At 40.8% G+C, this 22,319-nt stretch overlaps 1 protein-coding gene across 2 annotated transcripts in view; it reads left to right on the top strand.

Moving 5' to 3' along the window:
• The window catches only part of ST8SIA6 (ST8 alpha-N-acetyl-neuraminide alpha-2,8-sialyltransferase 6), a 137,788-nt gene that overhangs the window by 98,975 nt on the left and 16,494 nt on the right, over positions 1-22,319 (top strand). The gene's annotated exons all lie outside the window — the stretch shown is intronic.

Genomic DNA, 22,319 nt, shown 5'->3' with positions numbered 1-22,319 from the left:
ACTTAAAAGAACCGTATTCATTTGTGTAACCAATTACAGAAAACTAATAGGTACACAGTAACAGTGCTTAATTTCTATTTTACTTTCTTCCCGCCCCCAACCCCGAAATACACGCACTATTATTTTGTTTCTTAGTTTCTTTTGGAGCCACTAATACCATTTGATTTTTATAGACATCGTCATGTTTCAAAGAGATGAGCTGGAATCCAAGATGACTGAATATTATCAATCACATATTTACTGAAAACTTAGTGGCAGGAAACAGTGCTATTATGTCAACCCACACATTTATGACTCATGCAAATGAGATACCTTTCAAATGACTTGTAAAACAGGTATTTCGTGACTGATTACTTTGTTACAGATAACTATTACACTGTGGCAATTTTATTAAATCTTGTATTATCCCCTCAGGTTTGATTAAAATTTCTTGGAAGTTATTCCTTTGTCTTTCTTGTGTTGGATATGTGAGAAAAGATTCCAGTGCTGTATTTGTAGATTCATTGATATTTCTAAAATAACAGTCACCATATTGCTTTCATTTTTATGTATGTTCTTTGAAGAAAATAGTGTTAAACAAAATACACCTGCATATCTACCACCTATGTTAATTGTTTTAGCTATATGACATTTACATTATTCAAACCATACCATTTAATGATTTAACTTTGTGAAACGATATAAATTATGAAAAGAGATGGGATAAGTTAATCAAATTTTTGCATTAGATCATAAAACTGGAAAACCACACTTAGTTTTACCACAGAGTTTTCACTTATTTTCTGAACCATTTCTGCAAAAGCAACAGTATTGTTTGACTTTGGTAAGTGTTTTGTGAGCTTACACTTTTTCATTCAATTAACATTTATTGAACCTTATTATGTCCCAGGCATTTTGTTCTGTAGGACAAAGTTCTTGGAGAAAACCAAAAATCATCTCTGCTAGGGGCTTCTTTCGATAATACAAGACTAAGTTCATTTTTCTGAGCCTCTAAATGTTTGCTGTTTACAATTCATACACGGTGACTACATTGACAGCTGAAAGCAATACATATTTTATTTTTTTTAATTTAATAAGATATGTGTACTTTATGATAGGTGATTTGGGTCAGTTGTCAGATTGAAAAAGCTTTTTTCTTTGTTTCCTCTGCATCAAGACCATTTTTCAGCATTAATATACTGTCGTATCATCTTCTATTTGTCATTACCATACAGCATGCCTGTGCATTTAGGAAAAGCAACAGAAACCACACCATGTCATTACTTCTGCCGTATTTAATAACAGAAACTAACTCTTGCACATTTAGGGACGAGCTCCTCTCCTTGGTCTTCAGAATATAAACTTTGCCATCAAAGTATATGGAACTCACGTGGGGTTCACTGGTCTTCTAAATTCTCCTTCAAAATTTATCTCCCAAGTTGTACTCAATATTAGCTATATATTTTTATGTTCACATGTCAAATAAGGTCCCTTTTAGGCTGCCTTGTGTTTCAAATTCTCTTTTCCTTATAACATTGCTTGCGATGTCTTCATTGGTACATTACATTGTTTACACTGGTACAATATCAAAGTAGATAGATCTTTCTCCAGTGTTTTAACATTGTTCCTTCACTCATGAGTTTATATTTCAATTGACTTCCTATCCTTTGCTTTAATCATCGTATTCTTTTATATTTCATTTTACCTTGCGTTAGTTCTGACATTCTACTCAAATATATGAGCTGGTCTTTTACAAACTTAACAATATCAATGTACGCATTAGCTGTTAAGGGAAAAACTTAGACATCTGAGTTGCTGATTGAATTTGGACTTTTTGAAGAGTTTTACTTACTATTCCTTTAAATTTAAATGTTTATTCTTAATTGATGAATATTGTATCTATTTATGGAATAAAATATGGTGTTCAGATATATGCATACACTGTGGAATAATTATATCAAGCTAATTAACATATCCATCAGCTCATATGCTTAACTTTTTTTTGTAGTGAGGACATTTAAAATCTGCTCTTTTAGCAGTTTTGAAATCTGCAACACATTATTAGGAACTATGGTCACCATGTTGTGCAATGGATCTTGAAAAATGTATTCTTTCTGCCCAACTGAAACTTTGTACCCTTTGACCATCATCTCCTCCCAACCTCTTGTAACCACCATTCTACTCTGTACTTCTATAAGTTCAACTTTCTTAGATTCCACATGTAAGTGAGACCATGCAGTATTTGTCTTTCTGTGCCTAGCTTAGTTCACTTAGCATAATGCCCTCCAGGTTTATTCTTGTTGTCTGCAAATGACAGAATTTCCTCATTTTTAAGGCTGTATACTATTCCACTGTGTATATATACCACATTTCATTTATGCATTCAGCCACTGATGGACACTTAGGCTGATTCTACATCTTGGCTATTGTGAATCATGCTGTAGTAAACGTGGGAGTGTAGGTATCTTTTTAACATATTGATTTCATTTCCTTTGGGTATTTATTCATTTTCTTTCTTTAGCTGTCATGTTATGTGGGGCCCTAGGAGTTTGGGTTTCATCTAGTATGTGATGGTGGAATAATTTAACGTAAAATGAAGGTTAACTATAGATGTCCTGGTTACAGTACTAAAACTTTTTTTTACTTTTATCCTGGAAGAAATTTAACTTTTTTTTTTTAACCCCATTTAACAAATGAAGAGGTAGAGGTTCAGAGAATTGAGGTGAATTTTCCAAGGTGTCATCACTAGTAAATGAAGGAACTGGATATCTAGGCTTGGAATTCTCAATATCCATTTCCCCCTCTGCCATCACATGTCAAAATGATTAGTGCAGTAGACTTGTGCAGGATAGATAGGACAGGTGGTCTCTTCTGCACTAGGCCAGGTGTGAAGTGATGAAGACATGGACTGAGAAGCCCAGTAGAGCAATTAGAAGAGAGATGCTGGGGTGGGGGCAGGGAACACTCAGCAGTTTCAGGGAAAGGGAAAAGTGGCAAGATGATGACATGAGGCTTCTCCAGTTATTGAGGTCTCATAATATTCTTGGCTTTTCTGAATACCATGTCTTCCATTTTGTATCTCACTAGATTCATTAAGGGGCAATCACTGATGTCTGACTTTCTGATTCTAAATGTACAGGTCATGCCACCTTCCCAATTTTTTGAGGGAGCCCTAGTTTGAAGATCAAACTCTACTCTGAGATTAGTGTCACGGATTAACCTGAAGCAGGGATAACTATCAATGGCCGTATCTTACCTGTCAGTGTGATGTCAGCCTGATGATCACACACACTACAGACAGCTCCCCTGTAGGTTGCTGGGATTTTTCCCAATGTACCAAGTGGCTAGTTCAATAGACAACTCTATTTTAACTGAGGTATAGAAGTGTTGCTAAAAAAAAAAAAAAGGTGGTGTCTATTTGAAGCTCTTAATTTTCCTCCAATCTATTGGGGCTGAAATGGAATGTTTTCCTGCCTTTGGAATCCCTAAATCACTGGATTTCTTAGATCATTTTTGTTTTGTTGAGATAGAGTCTCACTATGTGGCCCAGGCTGGTCTCGAACTCCTGGACTCAAACGATCCTCCCGCCTCAGCCTTCTGAGTAGCTGGGGCTAGATCACTGCTTTCTTAATAACATAAACTACTCCTTTGGTGTGAAGCAAGCATTCATTGTGAGCCAGTCGATTCTAAAATCACAGTATGTCAGCATGCCATCTCGATTTTATTTTTTGTTTCATTTCTTAAATACTCAAAGATGCTTTGTCCTCCATGACACAGCCAAATCCTGGAAGGAGCTGTCTATACCTACTCTTTCATAGTACCTTCTACTTATTCCATGACCTTCAAACTGGTCACCATGAACCACGATGAATCCTTCTCATTTACTTCTTGCCCAGTAACTGGAGGGACTATGGACTTTGGCCACATCGCTCCAACCACTTCCACCCCTGTTCCAACCAGTTTAGAACCAGTTATCCCTTCCTCAGGGAAGCCTTCCCTGGACAACCTGATTAAGTCATTGCTGATGTATTATCCTGAAATTCACCTTCATTACACTAGCCACGATTAATACATTTTCATTTGTGTGTGTATGTGTGTGTGTGTGTTTATTTAACTTACAGACCTGGTTAATCTGAGTCATGTGTTTCATGTAATGCATCAGGAAGAACAAAGGATCTTTCTAGGTGGTTCAGAAAATAGGTTAAGACTCACTATAGGAACTAGGAGTTGGAAAGGGCTGGGGAGTACAGTCTGGTTTCTAGGCTCAGCTTTAAGTTGACTCCATGTGTCTTGTTTGTTTCAGGCATTTTATTATTGATGTTTCTTGTTTGTTATCCCTAATCTTTCATTTTCTTTTAAATTTGGTCTCCCCTGTAAGTGAATGAGTTTCTACTAGAACATCTTAAAGGCACCATTTTACCTTTGCCGCTGGTTATTTATGGCAACGTCTTTATTCTTAATTAGGCTAAGCCAGTTTTCCTAGCCAGGGTCTTTATCAGTAAAATGGAGCAATACTTAACCTCTGTGAGTTTTTATGAATATTCAATATGTCAAATGCTCAGTACAGAGTCCGTTATATATTAGAATCTCAGCACATGGTAGCTATTCTGATTATTTCCAGTTTAATATCATTTTTCTGGCTTACAATTAATATTTTACTAACTAGTTTAAACTCTTGGTATCTGCAATAAATACAGCAAGTCTGTGATGGAGCAATAACGCTATAATAATTTCTGTTCCAGTCCTCTGCCTAGGGGGATGTGTAAACAATTATAAACCCCAGTTTTGCTTTTGTGATCATTTCATATGGATTATACCACGTTCTTGGTAAGGACCAACTCTTCCTGTTCAGTTCGTTCTGTTTGAACTTTCTTTGGTCTTTTCATGATGGAAAGTAGGTCACACCAAGCAGAAAGTATTAAACTTCAACTTTCTAGGTTATCGTCTTTCTGTGCATTATTTTCCGTAGAAAAGGATTTACCTTTATGTGAACTGTCTGTGGCTTGTCCCTCCCTTTCCAGATGGCCGGTCAAACCACGTGCTCTGAGGTCTAATCAGGAGTCGCTCTGAATTCCCTGAAAATTAATCAGCTCGAGTATAGGCAGAGCCAAGAGTTACGCTTCCCGCCCCGCCCCCAGATTACTTAGCCCTTGACTAGGGCTAAGTAAGGGCTGACGAACCCAGGGTAGGAAGGGATCATTCTTATTTGAGATTCTGCTGGGTGAAGCCTAAGGGCATAGATGAAAAGTTAGGATTTGGAAGGGAGCCAGAAGCCAAAAGCAGTTCCCAGAGGCCAGGCAAAAACAGAAGCTGAGGGTGGGACTGAAGCCAAAAAGCGGAAGATGATGAATTCCACAGCGAACCGTGGGAGCTGTCCTGGAACAATGCCTGAGATGCGCGCTGGCTTTCTGGGAGCAGTTAGGGCCCCTTTAGGTATGTGAACCCGCCTCATTAAATGGCCATGAGCAGAACTGAACTGCCTACCTGTTTCTCCACCTGTGCAAGCCACAGTTTCTCAGAGCACAGACGAAGCTCCTTGAAATATACGTGCATTGCTGGCCCTCGCCTAAGCCTACAGTTAGGACTTGGTCTGGTAAATTGAAGTTCATGAAATAATGAGACCTTTTATAAAAGACGGTGGCATAAATACAAAATATACCACGAACATTTCCCTTAAGAAATGTTTCACAGAGTAGCATATTGGTGTAATTACACATAAGACTGATTCAGCATTATAATTACAAAACTGTTTTCATAGGATTCAGTGTTAATTCAGGCTCTCAATATGTTGCCAAAGTCTGCAAAAAAAAAAAAGTTTCCTACTCTTCCCTTTTCCTTCCCTAAAAATATCTAACTAAATAAAAGTTTGTAATCCGTCAACAAAAATTGGATTCTTTACATTTTCTTCTTCACATGTTGAACAATAATGGCAGTGACCTAGATTTTTTTTGTCTGCAAATTAAAATATATTCTGAAATCTTAACATTCATCTTAACTGTTGATTTTGTATTTTTAGAACTTGTGTTTTTCACACTTAGCAATTCACAATCAGCTTTAATTTTTTTTTTTTTTTTTGAGACGGAGTCTCACCATCGCCTAGGCTGGAGTGCAGTGGCGCAATCTCGGCTCACTGCAACCTCCATCTCCCGGGTTCAAGCGATTCTCCTGCCTCAGCCTCCGATTCTCCTGCCTCAGCCTCCCGAGTAGCTGGGACTACAGGCACGTGCCACCACGCCTGGCTAATTTTTTGTATTTTTAGTAGAGACAGGGTTTCACTGTGTTAGCCAGGATGGTCTCGATTTCGTGACCTCGTGATCCACCCGCTTTGGCAGGCAAAGGACACTCTTGCAATTAGACCCCTGGAGGGATCCTTGCAAGTCACTTCTGTCACAGCTTTATGCTCATTGCAAATGGCAACTGAAGGCAGCCGGATGGGTGCACCCCTTACTTCTTTCCAAAGATTTCACAGTCCTGCTTTTTCACAATCTCACTCCGATTCTGCAACGTGATACCGTTTTTTTTTTTCTTTACAAGTCTTAGCATGAATTAAAACCACAACAGGTCACCACCTTCATTATTATCATTGCCCTCTCCCCTCTCGTTTATGCTACTCTGTGTGTCAGAGAAGTCAGCATCCTTCTCCCAGTGGCCTGAATCAGAAACCCCTGCATGACCCTTGCTGTCTTCTCCTTCAGTGCCCATTTCTAGTCCATCGCCAAACTTTTGCTAAAGTCTCACACCCTAAATATGTTTTAAATCTATCCTTTTGCAATCCCACCACCCATCTCTGGTCTGGGTTACTGGGATGGCTAATTGTATGTGTCTACTTGGCTAGGCTATAGTACCCAGTGATTTAATCAAATGCTAATCTAAGTGTTGCTGTGACGTATTTTGTAGATGTGGTTAACGTCAACAATCAATTGACATTAAGTAAAGGCGCTTTCTGTTGATAATGTGGGTGGGTCTCATCCCAATCAATTAAAGGCCTTAAGAGCAAAAACTGAGGTGTCCCAGAGAAGAGGTATTTCTGCTTCAAGATTGCAGAATCAACTCCTGCTTGGATGTCCAACCTGCAGGCTTACCCTACAGATTTTAGATGTGCTAGCCCTTGCAATTGTGTGGACCGATTCTTAAGTCTCGATAGATAGATAGATAGATACATAAATACATAGATACAAAGATACATAGAGACATACATAGATAGATAATACAGATATAAGATAGATAGATAGATGATAGACTGTTGATTGTATTTTTCTGGAGAGCCCAGACACACATAGCTATTGTTCTCTCTTAACTGGCATGTTGGTTATCTATTGCTGCATAATAAACTGCCCCCAAACTGATGGCTTAAAACAGTGATTTCATATTCTCTCTCAGTTCCGTGGGCTGCCTGGGCTCAGCTGGGGAATTTTGTTGTTGTTGTTGTTACTGTTTTTGAGACAGGATCTCACTCTGTCACCCAAACTGGTGTGCAGTGGCACCATCACAGCTCACTGCAACCTTGACCTCCTGTGATCAAGCAATCCTCCTGCCTCAGCCTCCTGAGTAGCTGGGACTATAGGAGCATGCCACCAAGCCCAGCTAATTTTTGAAATTGTTGTAAAGATGGGGTTTCCGTATGTTGCCCAGGCAACTCCTGGGCTCAAGCGATCCTGCCACCTCAGCAAAGTGTTGGGATTACAGATGTGAGCCAGCACACCCAGCCCAGGGAACTCTTAATGGAGGGCTTTCATAGGGTTGCAGTCCACTGGAGTCATCTGAGAGCTCGCCTGAGTTGGACATCCAAGATGTGATGCTCACATGTCAGTTAAGTTACCATTGACTGCTTACTAGGAATTCAGCTAGAGCTGCCATCTAAAGGATCTTCAAAGGAACCTCCATATGTGACTTGAGCTTCTTGCAGCTCAAGAAGGCTCAATTCCTTTGGGGAATGGCTGGATTCCTTGGGGAAGTGTCCAGAGAATGAACGTTCCAAGAGATCCAGGCAGAAGCCACAACACTTTCTATGACCTCGCATTGGAAATCCCAGAATGTCACTTCTTCTGCCACATTCTACTGGTTCAAGCACTTTCTAAGGCCAGCCCCGATTCAAGCAGAGGAATTTTAGGTTTCATTTCTTGTCATGTGCATGTAGGGAGAGAAAGAGTTGATGGTGGCCACTGCAACACTGTGTCATTGCCTATCTTTCTAACTGATTAGTGGGATCTTTCTGCAGACCCACTAATCTATCCTCACTGAAGCCAGGGTGCACATCCTAAAATGCATATCCCATGTGTCACTTATATAAATAAGACCCTTCAATGCTTTGCCCTTTCCCATAGAAGAAAGCCACATTGTTGATTTTGTGATGCCTGTAAGACTCTTGCTATAGTTCTCCAGCATTCTCCACCTAGTCCTCCATCTGCCAAGCCACACAGGATTTCTTTCAGAATTTTGCACATTCTGTGCTCTCTCTCTCTTCTCCAGGCTTTCACATTCCCTCCTTCCTGCTTCTCAAACAGTCTTTACCCCTCCATCTCCTTCTCCTGCCTCACCTGGCTAGTTCTGTTTAAGTTTTCAGCTTAAGCTTTGTGTCTTCTGGGGAGCTGAGTCCCCAAACTTTGGGTGGCTTAGGTACCTTCCAACGTGCTCTGGACGCCATGGCTGGCCCAGTTCCTTGGGCTTGCATGATTGTGGATTTGTACTCAGCCAAACTTGCTTGTACTTTGCTTTAATTACAGAACCAGCAAAATATAAACACAACATTAGGGAGTGGATTGTCCCACTCAGAGCAGCACCTGAAATGCTCCAGGTATCTCAGTCTCAAAGGTCCACTGCTGTCACAAGAGAAAGTGGGCCTTTGTGCTGCAGTCTCACCCCTCGCAGCTCCTTCTGTGATGCCTCAGAGGTATATAGTAGGCCTGGCCTAGCCCAGCTCTTCCCTCCTCCTCCCCCTGTTGCAGTGTAGACTGACGGCACCGTGTTCTAATTGTTTGCTCTTGTCTCTCTCCCACTAGCTAAGAGTTCTCCATGGGATGTTCTCTGTCTTTTTTTCTGTTACATTCCTAGTAGTAAGAATAGTAGTAAGTGCTTGATTTGTTTATCCATTCATGTCCACGTGAAAAGATATCGTATCTTTTTTGCAGGAGTTTGTCTTGGTTCACCCAGCCCCAAGCAATCTGTTGCCTGGGCAGGGATTTTCACCCTTAGCCTTGACTCTGTGCACTCCAGTTTCCAACCTGCAGCCCCTTAACCTGTATCTGGCTGGGTCTTCCCTGGCCCTTGCGAGGGAGGGATTTGGACACCGTTTCCCTCCTTTCTTATGCATATAGCTGGGAACGTTCAGCACAGCTTAAGAATATTTAATCACAATTTCCAAAATTTCCAAAGGTGTAGATATTTTCCCACGAAGGACAGATGATGTGGTTTGACTGTGTCCTCACTCAAATCTCATCTTGAATTATAGCTCCCCTAATGCCCATATGTTGTGGGAGGGACCCAGTGGGAGATAATTGAATCACTGCAGTGGTTTCCCCCATACTGTTCTCATGGTAGTGAGTAAGTCTCATGAGATCCGATGGTTTTATAAGAAAAGAGACCCAAGCGGTTTCACTTGGCTCTCATTCTTTCTTTGCCTACCACCATGTGAGATGTGGCTTTGCTCCTCCTTGCCTTCTGCCAGGACTGGGAGGCCTCCCCAGCCATGTGGAACTGTGAATCCATTAAACCTCCTTTCTTTATAAATTACCCAGTCTCTGGTATGTCTTTATTAGCACCGTGAAATCTTACTAATACAATGGAGTTTATTCATGTCTTGTGACAGTGACTGTGTGGGCTTTCTTCTTGACTTTTCTCCCTCTGTGCATCTTTGCCATGGTTTATTTGTGCATATATTAGACAATAATTAGAGGGATATAGGGCAGTATTAAGAGCACACAGCTATTAAGACTAGACTGCCTGTGTCCAAGTCTCAGTCATGTCATTAGCCAGCTGTGTGACCTCAGGCAAGTAACTTCACCGCTCTGACCCAGCTTCTACATCTGAAAAATGGGGACAACAACAGTGATGATAATAGCGCTTCCCTCATAAGGCTCTTATAAGGATTAAATAATATATAAAGTGCTTGGAAGAGTGCTTGAGACAGTACAAGCCATGCATATATTTATTATTATTATTTATGCATCTATAGACTTGAGCTTCAAATACGTTTCCCTTTTTATGCTCCTATCTGAGCCACTGTCTGGCGTCTCTCTTTCTGGGCACTTTCTGTAGAACGTTCTGTCTGTGTAAACCTGCTCCTCTGATCACGTGTTTGCATTTCTATCTGTCTATTTCATGTGTCTCTATATCCTTGGTTTCTGTGGATGACTGTCTTTTGCCTTCTGTCTTCATCTCTTCTGTTTTTCTCAGGGCTCTCTTTCTGTTTTATTTCATGTACCCATTACTTTTCTTTCCTCCTCTGTTTCATGCAATGTTCACCTGTTTCTTCTTCTTCTTTTCCCTTGGTTTCTGCAGTCTTAGTTTGCTCTTTCTCTTTAACCTCTCCACCTCTCTTCTGCAGGTACCAATAACATCAGAGCTGAAATTTAGAAACTATTTTCTGAGCTCATTAAATAGTTTTCTATTCCCTTTTCAAACATTTATGAGCTTATGAATACAATATTTTCTATGGCTCTCTAGGGGAGAATCAAATTGTTCTTTGCTTGCACAACAGTCTATTGATTTTTCTTCCTGTGGTTCAGTGACCCTTTGTAGAGAAAAGATTCCCTCTATCTTGCTGACCTTTCTTTCTGGACCATAGTTAACAACCGTTGTTCACCTTTGTTACCTTGTTCAGAGGCTTCTTCCACCTTCTGCTTCTTATCTACATTGTGCTGTCCCAGGAGCAAGAAGAGGACAGGCTGGGGGTCTGGGTCATTCCTTGGCATATCCCCAGAGCCTAGCACAGTGCAAGGCACCCGGGACGCCCTTGATGAATATTTGCGAAAGGAATGATTTGCTCTGGGAGTACTGAGGTTTAGGGGAAGACCAAGAAGAGCATCTCATATTGAGCCATTATCATAACGCCCTGCTGCCTTTGTCATTCTTACTTATTTTTATTTTTTGAGAGGGTGTCTCTGTCACCCAGGCTGGAGCATGGTGGCGCGATCTCAGCTCACTGCAGCCTCCGTCTCCCGGGTTCAAGCGATCCTCCCACCTCAGCCTCCTGAGTAGCTGGGACTACAGGCGCCCGCCACTATGCCCGGCTAATTTTTGTATTTTTAGTAGAGAGGGGGTTTCACCATGTTGGCCAGGCTGGTCTCAAACTTCTGAACTCGTGATCCATCCGCCTTGGCCTCCTAAAGTGCTGGGATTAGAGGCATGAGCCACTGTGCCCAGGCCGTTCTTTCCACCTACTAAATATATCGCAAGTCTCCTTCCTCCTCTTTTCAACTTTAAAATTACTTGTTTCATGTAGGCCCTTTTAATCTTTAATTAGGTGACTCTAGTAAAAACCTCGCAGCCATGTCCCAGCTGGCTTTCTTCCCTCTGATCTCCTTCCACTGCCATCCATCCTATATGACCCAAAGAATTATCCTCAAACACAAGTTTATTCATTCAATGAGGAAATATTTATCAAGTGCCTCCTGTGCACTGGGTTCTGTGTTAACAGCTCCATCACAAAATCTCCCCTAACTCCCAGATTGGTTAAGTGCCCCTCCCCTGTGCTGCTCTCATAGCCTCATATGATAGTGAAATGATACTTAAATGCCAGTGATGCTGTGTGTCTGTCTCTCTTAATACACTTAAGCTCCCAGAGGGCAAGCCCCATCTATGTTTTATTCATATTTGTATTTAATACTTTGCAAATTATAATACCATGACCTTGGGCCATGGACATCACCGCTGGCTGCTCAGTGAATGTGGGCTGAATTGCTCTATGTATCGGTCTTTGTCTCAGTCAGCTTGGGCTGCTATCATCAAATGGCATAGACAGGGTGGCTTTAACAACTCACATTTATTTCTCACAGTTCTGGAGGCTGTGAAGTATAAGATCAGGGTGCCAGCATGGTTCTGGTAAGTTCTGGTGAGTGCCCTCTTCTGGGTTATAGACAGCCAGCTTCTTTTTTTTTCTTTCTTTTTGTTTTTTTTTTTTTTTTGAGATGGAGTCTTGCTCTGTTGCCCAGGCTGGAGTGCAGTAGTGCGGTCTCCAGTTACTGCAACCTCTGCTTCCTGGGTTCAAGCGATTCTCTTGCTTCAGCCTCCTGAGTAGCTGGGATTACAGGTGCCTGCCAACACACTTGGCTAATTTTTTGTATTTTTAGTAGAGATGGGGGTTTCACCATGTTGGCCAGACTGGTCTTGAACTCCTGACCTTGTGATCCTCCTGCCTCGGCCTCCCAAAGCGCCGGGATTACAGGCATAAGCTACCGCACCTGGCCCCAGCTTCTTACTGTAACCTCACATTCATCAGAGCTCCACCTAAACATGACCCTAAACACTTCCCAAAGACCTCACCTCCTAATACCATCATACTGGGGCTTTGGGTTTCAACATATTTATTTTGGGGAGACACAAGCATTCAGTCCATATCAGTCCTCATTCTGTATCTTGAAGCTACAGAAGTTAAATCTCATTATTCCTTTACCTTATGGTCCTTAAAATATTTGAAGAGAGCTATTGAATCCCCCGAATCTGCTCTTCTCCAGCTGGGACGTTATTAGTTCTTCACCTACCATGGACTTCAATCTGTTCCCTCCAGACAGGCCCTGGTTTGTCAATTGCCTTTGAAAGTAAGCTTCCACAACAGATCCAACCACACTAGGCATGGTTTTGAACATTATAGAGTAGTATGTATCTCTCTCTTCCCTTTGTAGCCATGATTCCTTTAAATATGCAATTTCAGATCACACTTGAATTTTGGAAAGCCAGTGCACACTGCTGGGTTCTAGAAAGTCAAGTGAAAGCCTGTAAATCTTCTTGACTTCAATGGCCTCTAACCAGAGATGACTTGTTCTCAACCTGTAATACCAAAGTATTCTTTCTCTTTCACCTTCTCTGGGCCTTGCCTCCCGTAGCTGCACAACACAAGCCCACAGGCAAACACACAGACTCCTGCAAAGTCTAGAGCAGTCACTGGGACATGAAGACTGTGTGTGGAGGCTGGGCAGCTAGGGTGCAGGGGGTGAGTCTTCTACAATATGTGACAGCAATGGAAAGGCCCCGAAAGCTCTTTTATTTTTTGTTAAAGAAGTTCTTCCAAATACGAACTTGAGAAATCTAGAAAAATATTTTGGGTTGTAAGATACAGTGGCTCAGATAAGAACATTTTAATTTCCCCCACTGCACACCATGGTTTTGTTGGAAATAAATTTTTGGTGCTGCAAAAGAAATAGCACTCAAACATAAATTTTCTCAGCAAGGCAATTTTACTTCTATAGAAGGGTGTGTCTCATGAAGGGAGCAATGGCAAGAGCACACCTGAACAAGGGAGGGGAAGGGGTTCTTATCCCTGACACAGGTAGCTCCTACTGCTGCGACATTCCCCTACTGGCTGGGTTTGGACCCCACAGTCTAAGCTAATTCCGATTGGCTGTTTTAAAGAGAGCAGAGGTACGAGCCAGAGTGGCGGGGTGAGCAGTTTTGGCAGGAAAGACAGTTACGGAACATGTGACTAAAGGTGACACAGGTCAGAGCAGGTGACCAGGGGTGACTCAGGATGGAGCAGGTGACTGGGGTGACTCAGGACGGAGCAGGTGACTGGGGTGACTCAGGATGAAGCAGGTGACCAGGGGAACAGATGTGAACTACTGATGAGAACTGGTGGGAAGGTTGTTTACGGAAACTAGGGGCAAGGAGAGGAAGAGAACGAGGAAGTTAAACTTTAAGATGGAGAACAAAGAAGTGAACGTCTCGACATACTGATTCTTTCAAGAGAAACTTAGAACTCACTGTATTTAACAGTTCTTTGCAGTGCAAGCCCTGGCAATGGCTTTAGAGGAATAGTTTGAATTCTGGGTTTGAATCTTTGCTTTGCTACTTACCGCCTTACAAGTCATCTTTCTAAACCTTTTTATTTTCTTTCCTACAGGATCACAAACACTATAAAGGCAGAGACAATGCTTGATTTATTGACCAATGTGTAGCCAGCACTTCTCATAGAGCTCAATATTTAATAGGTGCTAAATAAATATGAATGAGTGAATGAATGTGTCATATGTGACCTTCTTAACTTTATGATCCTAAGTTATCCTCATCTATAAAATGAGAATATTAATTGCATCTATTTTGTAGGGCTATTGTAGGGTTTAAGTGAAATAATCTATGTAAAATATTTAGCATGCAGTGAGAATGCACTAAATGTTGGTTATTGTTATTATTGGTCAGTCCATGAATTACATGTCAAATGAGGCAAGAAGAGAAGTAAAAAAAGGGGGCACCAACAGGAGAGAGGCAAGTGCTGGATTGTTGGCCTATGTATGTTAATGTTTTCGTGAAGAAAAAGAAATGTGGCCATTTTAGAAATGGTTTGGATGGTAAGTAAATCATTTGACTTTCTGCTGTGCTTACATTTTAAAACTCTTTTTCCTAGGACCCTCATTAGAATCATGGAGAATGAATGCTGGAAAGGTAGCTCTTTATCAATACCTGGAAAGTGCCTGCAGCCTCTACCTTATGGAAACTTTTTCACATCTCATTAGGGAGGCTCAGAGTTTAATAAATAGAAGAAGTGCCTGGGAGCCATGGGTTTGGGCCTTTAGGTTGTTAGCCTCGGTCTGTGAACTGTAAGCCTTAAGTAGTTGTTAACACTTCATGGAAATCCAGGAAGCACTGCATTTAGAACTGAAGAAGAATTTTGACCTGAGACTTGAAACAAATAAAAAGAAACAAACAAAAGAAACAGAAAAAGAAAATAGCACCTACAGTGAAAAAAAAAAGGAATTTTTACAATTTTAATAAAGATCCCTTTCTCAAAAGGAATTTGTAATGCAAAGATGATTTGACATCTGGATGCAAAGGTGATTTTGCAGATCTTCGATTTCATCTTTATAGATCCAGGTGAAAAGCATTAAGTCAGATTCTCCCAGAACCAACCTACTCCTTGAAAGTTAAGCATTTTTCAAAGTATATGAACTCTCCTGAATTCTAGAACTTGGTGCAGTACAGAAAGTCTCAATTCTTTCCTTGGGGGAAGCCACATGGATGGGCAGTGTATGCTCTTTTGAACCTGGGTTGCATGGAGGAAATTGCTGAAGGTAGAACGCAGAAAGAGTTAGACTCTCATCAAACCAGAGGCTTCTTTTCAATTTATTTTAGGGCGCATTGTTCGGGTCACCTGATAATCCTGCTCCCATAGGGCAGCTTATACATCTTCCACGTAAAAGGAGAGCCTCAAATGTCTCAGTTATACAGGCTTTGAAGCATTTATATGTGCATTGTATGATAGCCTTTGAATTGAGTCTAGGTAGGTTTTCAGCAAGATGCTACCAGCATTACTTTGGGAACAACTATCTATGCTATGGTGGTACCATTTTGGAAAGCATCCAAGGGGAACAGGCTTAGATAATGACATTTCCCCAATTACAACATACTCTAGTGTAAACTGTAGAAAAGTGGATGTCAAAACACAAAGGTTTGAGTTGTTTACAAACTGTACGCTTTGGTCATATAACTTACCCTCTCTCAATCCCAATTTTCTCATCTTTAAAATGGGAATAATAGCCGGGCACGGTGGCTCACACCTGTAATCCCAACACTTTGGGAGGCCGAGGCGAGCAGATCACTGAGGTCGGGAGTTCGAGACCAGCCTGACCAACATGGAGAAACTCCTTCTCTACTAAAAATACAAAATTAGTCAGATGTGGTGGCACGTGCCTGTAATCCCAGCTACTTGGGAGGCTGAGGCAGGAGAATCAATTGAACCCAGGAAGTGGAGGTTGTGGTGAGCTGAGATCATGCCATTGCACTCCAGCCTGGGAGGGAAGAGTGAAACTCCGTCTCAAAAAAAAAAAAAAAAAGGAATAATAGTATTTTCTGCCTCCTTGTGTGCTGTGGAAATCGGGTGGGGGTAATGGCAAAAGTGTACAATGTTTTACCGGGTTAAGGCTTGTGCCTACTAATCTGGTGGGGATATTTACTGCCATGGAAGGTGAAACCTTGCATTATAGACAACTGAGATGTCATGGAAATGGCAGGATTTCTGATGAATACCCACAGTGTCCTCCATTTCTTAATGTATCCTCTTCTTTTTACCCAAGAAGGGAGCAATGGCCATACCCATTATTGTGAACGTGTCTAGTTGACTTTAGAGTCACGCAAGACCAGAACTGATTCTGACTTTAGGGGTGATAGGAAATAGCATAATAGAGATAAAAATTCCATTTTGTTTCATTTGTTGTAAGCAGGTCAGCTTTATACCAACACTGGCTCTTACTCTCTGTCACATGGATGAGCTGGAAAGTGACAGCATATGCTTATCACTCCGCCACCGCACACAAAAGCCGGAAAAGTCCCCTTAGCCTGTGACATCTTAGATTATAACTCTGCTATTTTTCCTGGGAGATTATAGCGAGTGCTTTGGGGTTGAATGTTGATTTTTGATAGTGAGATCTTCAAAAGTTGCAAGGGGGATGGCTAAACCAACTCTGGTACATCCATACCATGGAATACTACTCCAGGAATAAAGAACAGTCTGCTGCTACACAAGGTGTATTAGTCTGTTCTGGCACTGCTCTAAAGAAATAACCGAGATGGGGTAATTTATAAGGAAAAGAGGTTTAATTGGCTCACGGTTCTGCAGGCTGCACAGGAATCATGGTTGAGGAGGCCTCAGGAAACTTATAATCATGGCGGAAGACAAAGAAGTGGCAGGCTCATCTTAAACGGCCGGAGCAGGAGGAAGAGAGAGAAGGGGAGGTGCTTCACACTTTAAAACAACCAGATCTCGTGAGAACTCAGTCACTATCACGAGAACAGCTAGGGGGAAATCCACCCCCATGATCCAGTCACCTCTCACTGGGCCCCTCCTCCAACACGGGATTACAATTCGTCATGAGGTTTGGATGAGGACACAGACCCAAACCATGTCATATGGTAGCATATATGAATCTCAAAACACATTTAGGCTGAGTGAAAGAAGTCTTACCTAAAAGCATACATGTAGGCCAGGCATGGTGGCTCACACGTGTAATCCCAGCGCTTTTGGAGGCCGAGGGGGGTGGATCAACTAGGGTCGGGAGTTTGAGACCAGCCTGGCCAACATGGTGAAACCCCGTCTCTACTAAAAATATAAAAATTAGTTGGGTGTAGTGGCGGGTACCTGTAATCCCATCTATTCGGGAGGCTGAGGCAGGAGAATCGCTTGAACCTGGGAGGTGGAAGTTGCAGTGAGCTGAGATCGGGCCACTGCACTTCAGCCTGGGTGACGTAGTGAGACTCCACCTCAAAAAAAAAAAAAAAGCATACATGTGATATAATTCTGTTCATATACTAGAACAGGAAAAACGAATTTGTGGTGAAAAATCATCACAAAAGTGTCCTCTGGGGCTTGGCGGAGGGTCTGGAGATAGGAAGTGTTTGAAGGTGACATGCACTCAGATCTATAATTTACTTTGAATTGCAACAAGTACAACTATAAAATTGGATTAATGGACAGATACACAATAAGGCAAATATAGTGAAAAGTTAATTGTCAAATCTAGCTGCTGGTTATTCAAGCGCTTATTGTCCAGTTCTTTTAACTTTCCTACAGGTTTGGAAATTTTACACGATATTTAAAATATATAATTTAAGAAAAAGGCCCAGTGCGGCGGCTCAGGCATGTAATTCCAGCACTTTGGGAGGCTGAGGCGGGCAAATCACTTGACGTCAGAAGTTCGAGACCAGCCTGGTCAACGTGGTAAAACCTCATTTCTACTTAAAATACAAAACATAAGCCGGGCGTGTCGGTGCACGACTGTAGTCCTAGCTACTCGGGAGACTGAGGTAGGAGAATTGCTTGAACCCAGGAGATGGAGGTTGCAGTGAGCCAAGATCCCACCACTGCACTCCAGCCAGGGCAACACAGTGAGACTCTATCTAAAAAAAAAAAAAAAAAATTCAGCAAAAACTCTATTAATGTTTTAAAAAGCATAAGGAGAAATCTGATTTAGTGTTTTTGGTGATGCAATATTCTTGAGGGCACTGAATATCCTTAGAGAAATTGTTTGCCAAAGGTAAATGAGAATTTATTATGTTGCTTTTTCTCAAAATGCTGGATAAAAGAGCCACTAAAAATTATATATGCGTAAGAATTTCTGAATTTGCAATATGTCACACAAATTTTTATCAAATTAAATGTATAATTAAAAACTACTTAGTATCATGTTTTTGACTACACACCATTTCATTTTCATTTTTTCTCTTTTGTTAATCTCCATGAACCATCTTTTTTGAATGGTAGGTTGTAAAATACAAAAAGAAATAATAAGTGGGTGACAGAATCCAATTAAGAAGGATATACTATTTTAATGAATATTTTAACATATTTAAGTTAACTGATAAGAAGTATTGTTAAAAACCTTAACTTTGAGGTGCAAATATTACCCCTACTTTTCACGTCTTGAGAATTATTGGAATTCAGAAGACTAAATTTTAGATGACCTTGACAAATTAGAGCATTGTATTTTTGCAAAAGGGCAAAATTCAGTAGAAACATGTTTGGAAGCTTACTTTTCAGGACTAAACCAATAATAGAAGTGTGGACTGAGGAAGGACTATTTCTAATGACTCACTACCATCAACATTTCTTGCTGAATATTCACTGACTCTTGTCTTGTGACTGGATCTGGCTTGGATACAGATTTTTAAGTAATATGGAGAAATAAGTTGAGGTTTAAAGAGAAACGAGATGACTAAAATCATGAAAAACTGGTCCTATGAGGAAAACCTGAGAGAAGAGAAAATTCTGTAAACTCTGCAAGATTGAAAAAGGCTAAAGCTTTGCTTGATTTCCATTTTCAAGTACGTGAAGTATTTTCCTAAGGAGATTCTATGAAAACCTAACAAGGAAAATAGATTTACATTAAAACATAGTTTCGTTGTGCAAATGCAGAAATCTCTTTGACTTTAAGGTTGATTAAACCCTGGAACAATTATCAAGAGACTTTAAGGCATCTACATCATTGGAGAATTAAAGAAATGAAATATGAATTCTAAGTGGTTCTACATGCACTTGCCAGAGGTTGGGGGTTAACTCAGATGATCCTTGAAAGCACTTCCTAGGTCTACATTCTAATAATAATGCTTCACTCCATGGTAATCATTTTGAAACGTAGCTTGGTATTAATTTACGCTTTGCTGGGCTTTCTACAAGGAATGGCAACTTTAAATTCACCCCACTTAAAAATTCACTGTATATTTCTTTTTTTCATTGGACTTGTCTGATAATAAATGATTATGTATTGTTTTAGTGACTGTGATACTGTTCTTAACTTAGTTTCTGTATTTTATAATAATAATAATAATTTTTTTTTTTTTTTGAGACAGAGTCTTGCTCTGTCGCCCAGGCTGGAGTGCAGTGGCGCTATTGCGGCTCACTGCAAGCTCCTCTTTCCAGGTTCACGCCATTGTCCTGCCTCAGCCTCCCAAGTAGCTGGGACTACAGGTGCCTGCCACCGCGCCCGGCTAACTTTTTGTATTTTTAGTAGAAATGGGGTTTCACCGTGTTAGCCAGGATGGTCTCGATCTCCTGACCTCGTGATCCGCCCGCCTCGGCCTCCCAAAGTGCTGGGATTACAGGCGTGAGCCACCGCACCCAGCCTGTATTTTATAATTATTATAAAATCATTACAATGAATCCTCTCATTTTTTGTCTTTAGTGTTATAACAGTATTATCAGAAGAAAGTTTGTATTTTTAAAAATGTTATATTCATGAGCATTTTCTATTGGTGAGTAGGTCCCTGCCTAAGTGTGTTTAACTGCTTTGCCATTTATCTTGCCAAGTCACCATGCTACAATCCAGGGCCAGTTAGAAGTCTAGTGAGATTTAAAAAAAAAACCAGGTGCAGTGGCTCACGCCTGTAATCCCAACACTTTGGGAGGCTGAGGGCGCAGATCACTTGAGGCCAGGCGTTCAAGATCAGCCTGGCCAACATGGTTGGACCCTGTCCTTACTAAAAATACAAAAATTAGCCGGACATGGTAGCAGGTGCCTTTAGTCCCATCTACTCAGGAGGCTGAGGCGGGAGATTTGCTTGAACCCGGGAAGTGGAATTTGCAGTGAGCTGAAATTGTGCTGCTGCACTCCAACCTGGGGGACAGAGCAAGACTCTGTAGCAAAAAAAAAAAAAAAAAAAAAAAAAAAAAAATATATATATATATATATATATATATAGATATCTATCTATCTATATATATATATATATCCCAGCACCATTTATTAAGTAGGGAATCCTTTCCCCTTTGCTTGTTTTTGTCAGGTTTGTCAAAGATCAGATGGTTGTAGATGTGTGGTGTTATTTCTGAGGCCTCTGTTCTGTTGCATTGGTCTCTCTCTCTGTTTTGGTACCAGTACCACGCTGTTTTGGTTACTGTAGCCTTGTAGTATAGTGTGAAGTCAGGCAGGATGATGCCTCCAGCTTTGTTCTCTTTGCTTAGGACTGTCTTGGCTATATGGGCTCTTTTTTGGTTCCATATGAAATTTAAAGTAGTTTTTTCTAATTCTGTGAAGAATGTCAATGGTAGTTTGATGGGAATAGCATTGACTCTATAAATTATTTTGGGCAGTATGGCTGTTTTCACAATATTGATTGTTTCTATCCATGAGGATGGAATGTATTTCCATTTGTTTGTGTCCTCTCTTATTTCCGTGAGCAATGATTTGTAGTTCTCCTCGAAGAGGTCCTTCACATTCCTTGTAAGCTATATTCCTAGGTATTTTATTCTTTGTGGCAATTGTGAATGTGAGTTCAGTCATGATTTGGCTCTCTGCTTGTCTGTTGTTGATGTATAGAAATGCTTGTAATTTTTGCACATTGATTTTAAACTAAAGAGCTTCTGCACAGCAAAAGAAGCTAGCATCAGAGTGAACAGGCAACCTACAGAATGGGATTTTTGCAATCTACCCATGTGACAAAGGTCTGATATCCAGGATTACAAGGAACTTAAGCAAATTTACAAGAGAAAAAGAACCCCGCCAAAAAGTGGACAAAGGATATGAACAGACACTTCTCAAAAGAAGACATTTTATGCAGCCAACAAACATATGAAAAAAAGCTCATCATCACTGATCATTAGATAAATGCAATTCAAAACCACAGTGAAATACCATCTCATTCCCGTCAGAATGGCAATTGTTAAAAAGTCAAGAAATAGCACATTGGGAGGCTGAGGCAGGCAGATCACTTGAGGTCAGGAGTTCGAGACCAGCCTGGCCAACATGGTGAAACCCTGTCTCTACTAAAAAAATTAACCAGGCATCGGTGGTGCACACTTGTAATCCCAGCTACTCAGGAGGCTGAGGCAGGAGAATCACCTGAACCCAGGAGGCAGAGGTTGCAGTGACCCAAGATCATGCTACTGTACTCCAGCGTGGGAGATTGAGTGATACTCTGTCTCAAAAAATAAAAAAACAAAGTCAAGAAATAGATGCTGGTGAGGCTGTGGAGAAATAGGAACGCCTTTACACTGTTGGTGGGAGTGTAAATTAGTTCAACCATTGTGGAAGACAGTATGATTATTCCTCAAGGATCTAGAACCAGAAATACCATTTGACCCAGCAATCCCATTACTGGGTATATAGGCAAAAAAATATAAATCTTTTTACTATAAAGGCACATGTACACGTATGTTTATTGCAGCACTGTTTACAATAGCAAAGACATGGAACCAACCCAAATGCCCATCAATGATAGATTGGATAAAGAAAATATGGTAAATATACACCATGGAATGCTATGCAGCCATAAAAAGGAATGAGATCATGTCCTTTGCAGGGACATGGATGAAGCTGGAAGACATCATCTTCATCAAACTGACACAGGAACAGAAAACCAAACACACCACATGTTCTTACTTATAAGTGGGAGTTGAACAATGAGAACACATAGACACAGGGAGGGGAACATCTCACACTGGTGCCTGTTGGAGGCAAGGGGAGGGAGAGCATTGGGACAAATACCTAATGCATGTGGGGCTTAAAACCTAGATGACGGGTTAATAGGTGCAGCAAATGACCATGGCACACATGTACCTATGTAACAAACCTGCATGTCTGCATATGTATCCCAGAATTTAAAGTAAAATTTAAAAAAATTTAAAAAGAAATCAAAATAAGATTAAACAAAAGACAAAAAAAGAACGAAAAAAAAAAAAAAGAGAGAGTCAGTCCCAATCCTCA

The sequence above is a fragment of the Gorilla gorilla genome, chromosome 8 (assembly GCF_029281585.2).
Source record: "Gorilla gorilla gorilla isolate KB3781 chromosome 8, NHGRI_mGorGor1-v2.1_pri, whole genome shotgun sequence".
Taxonomy (NCBI): Eukaryota; Metazoa; Chordata; class Mammalia; order Primates; family Hominidae; genus Gorilla; species Gorilla gorilla.
This window is presented reverse-complemented; position numbering and strand designations above follow the sequence as displayed.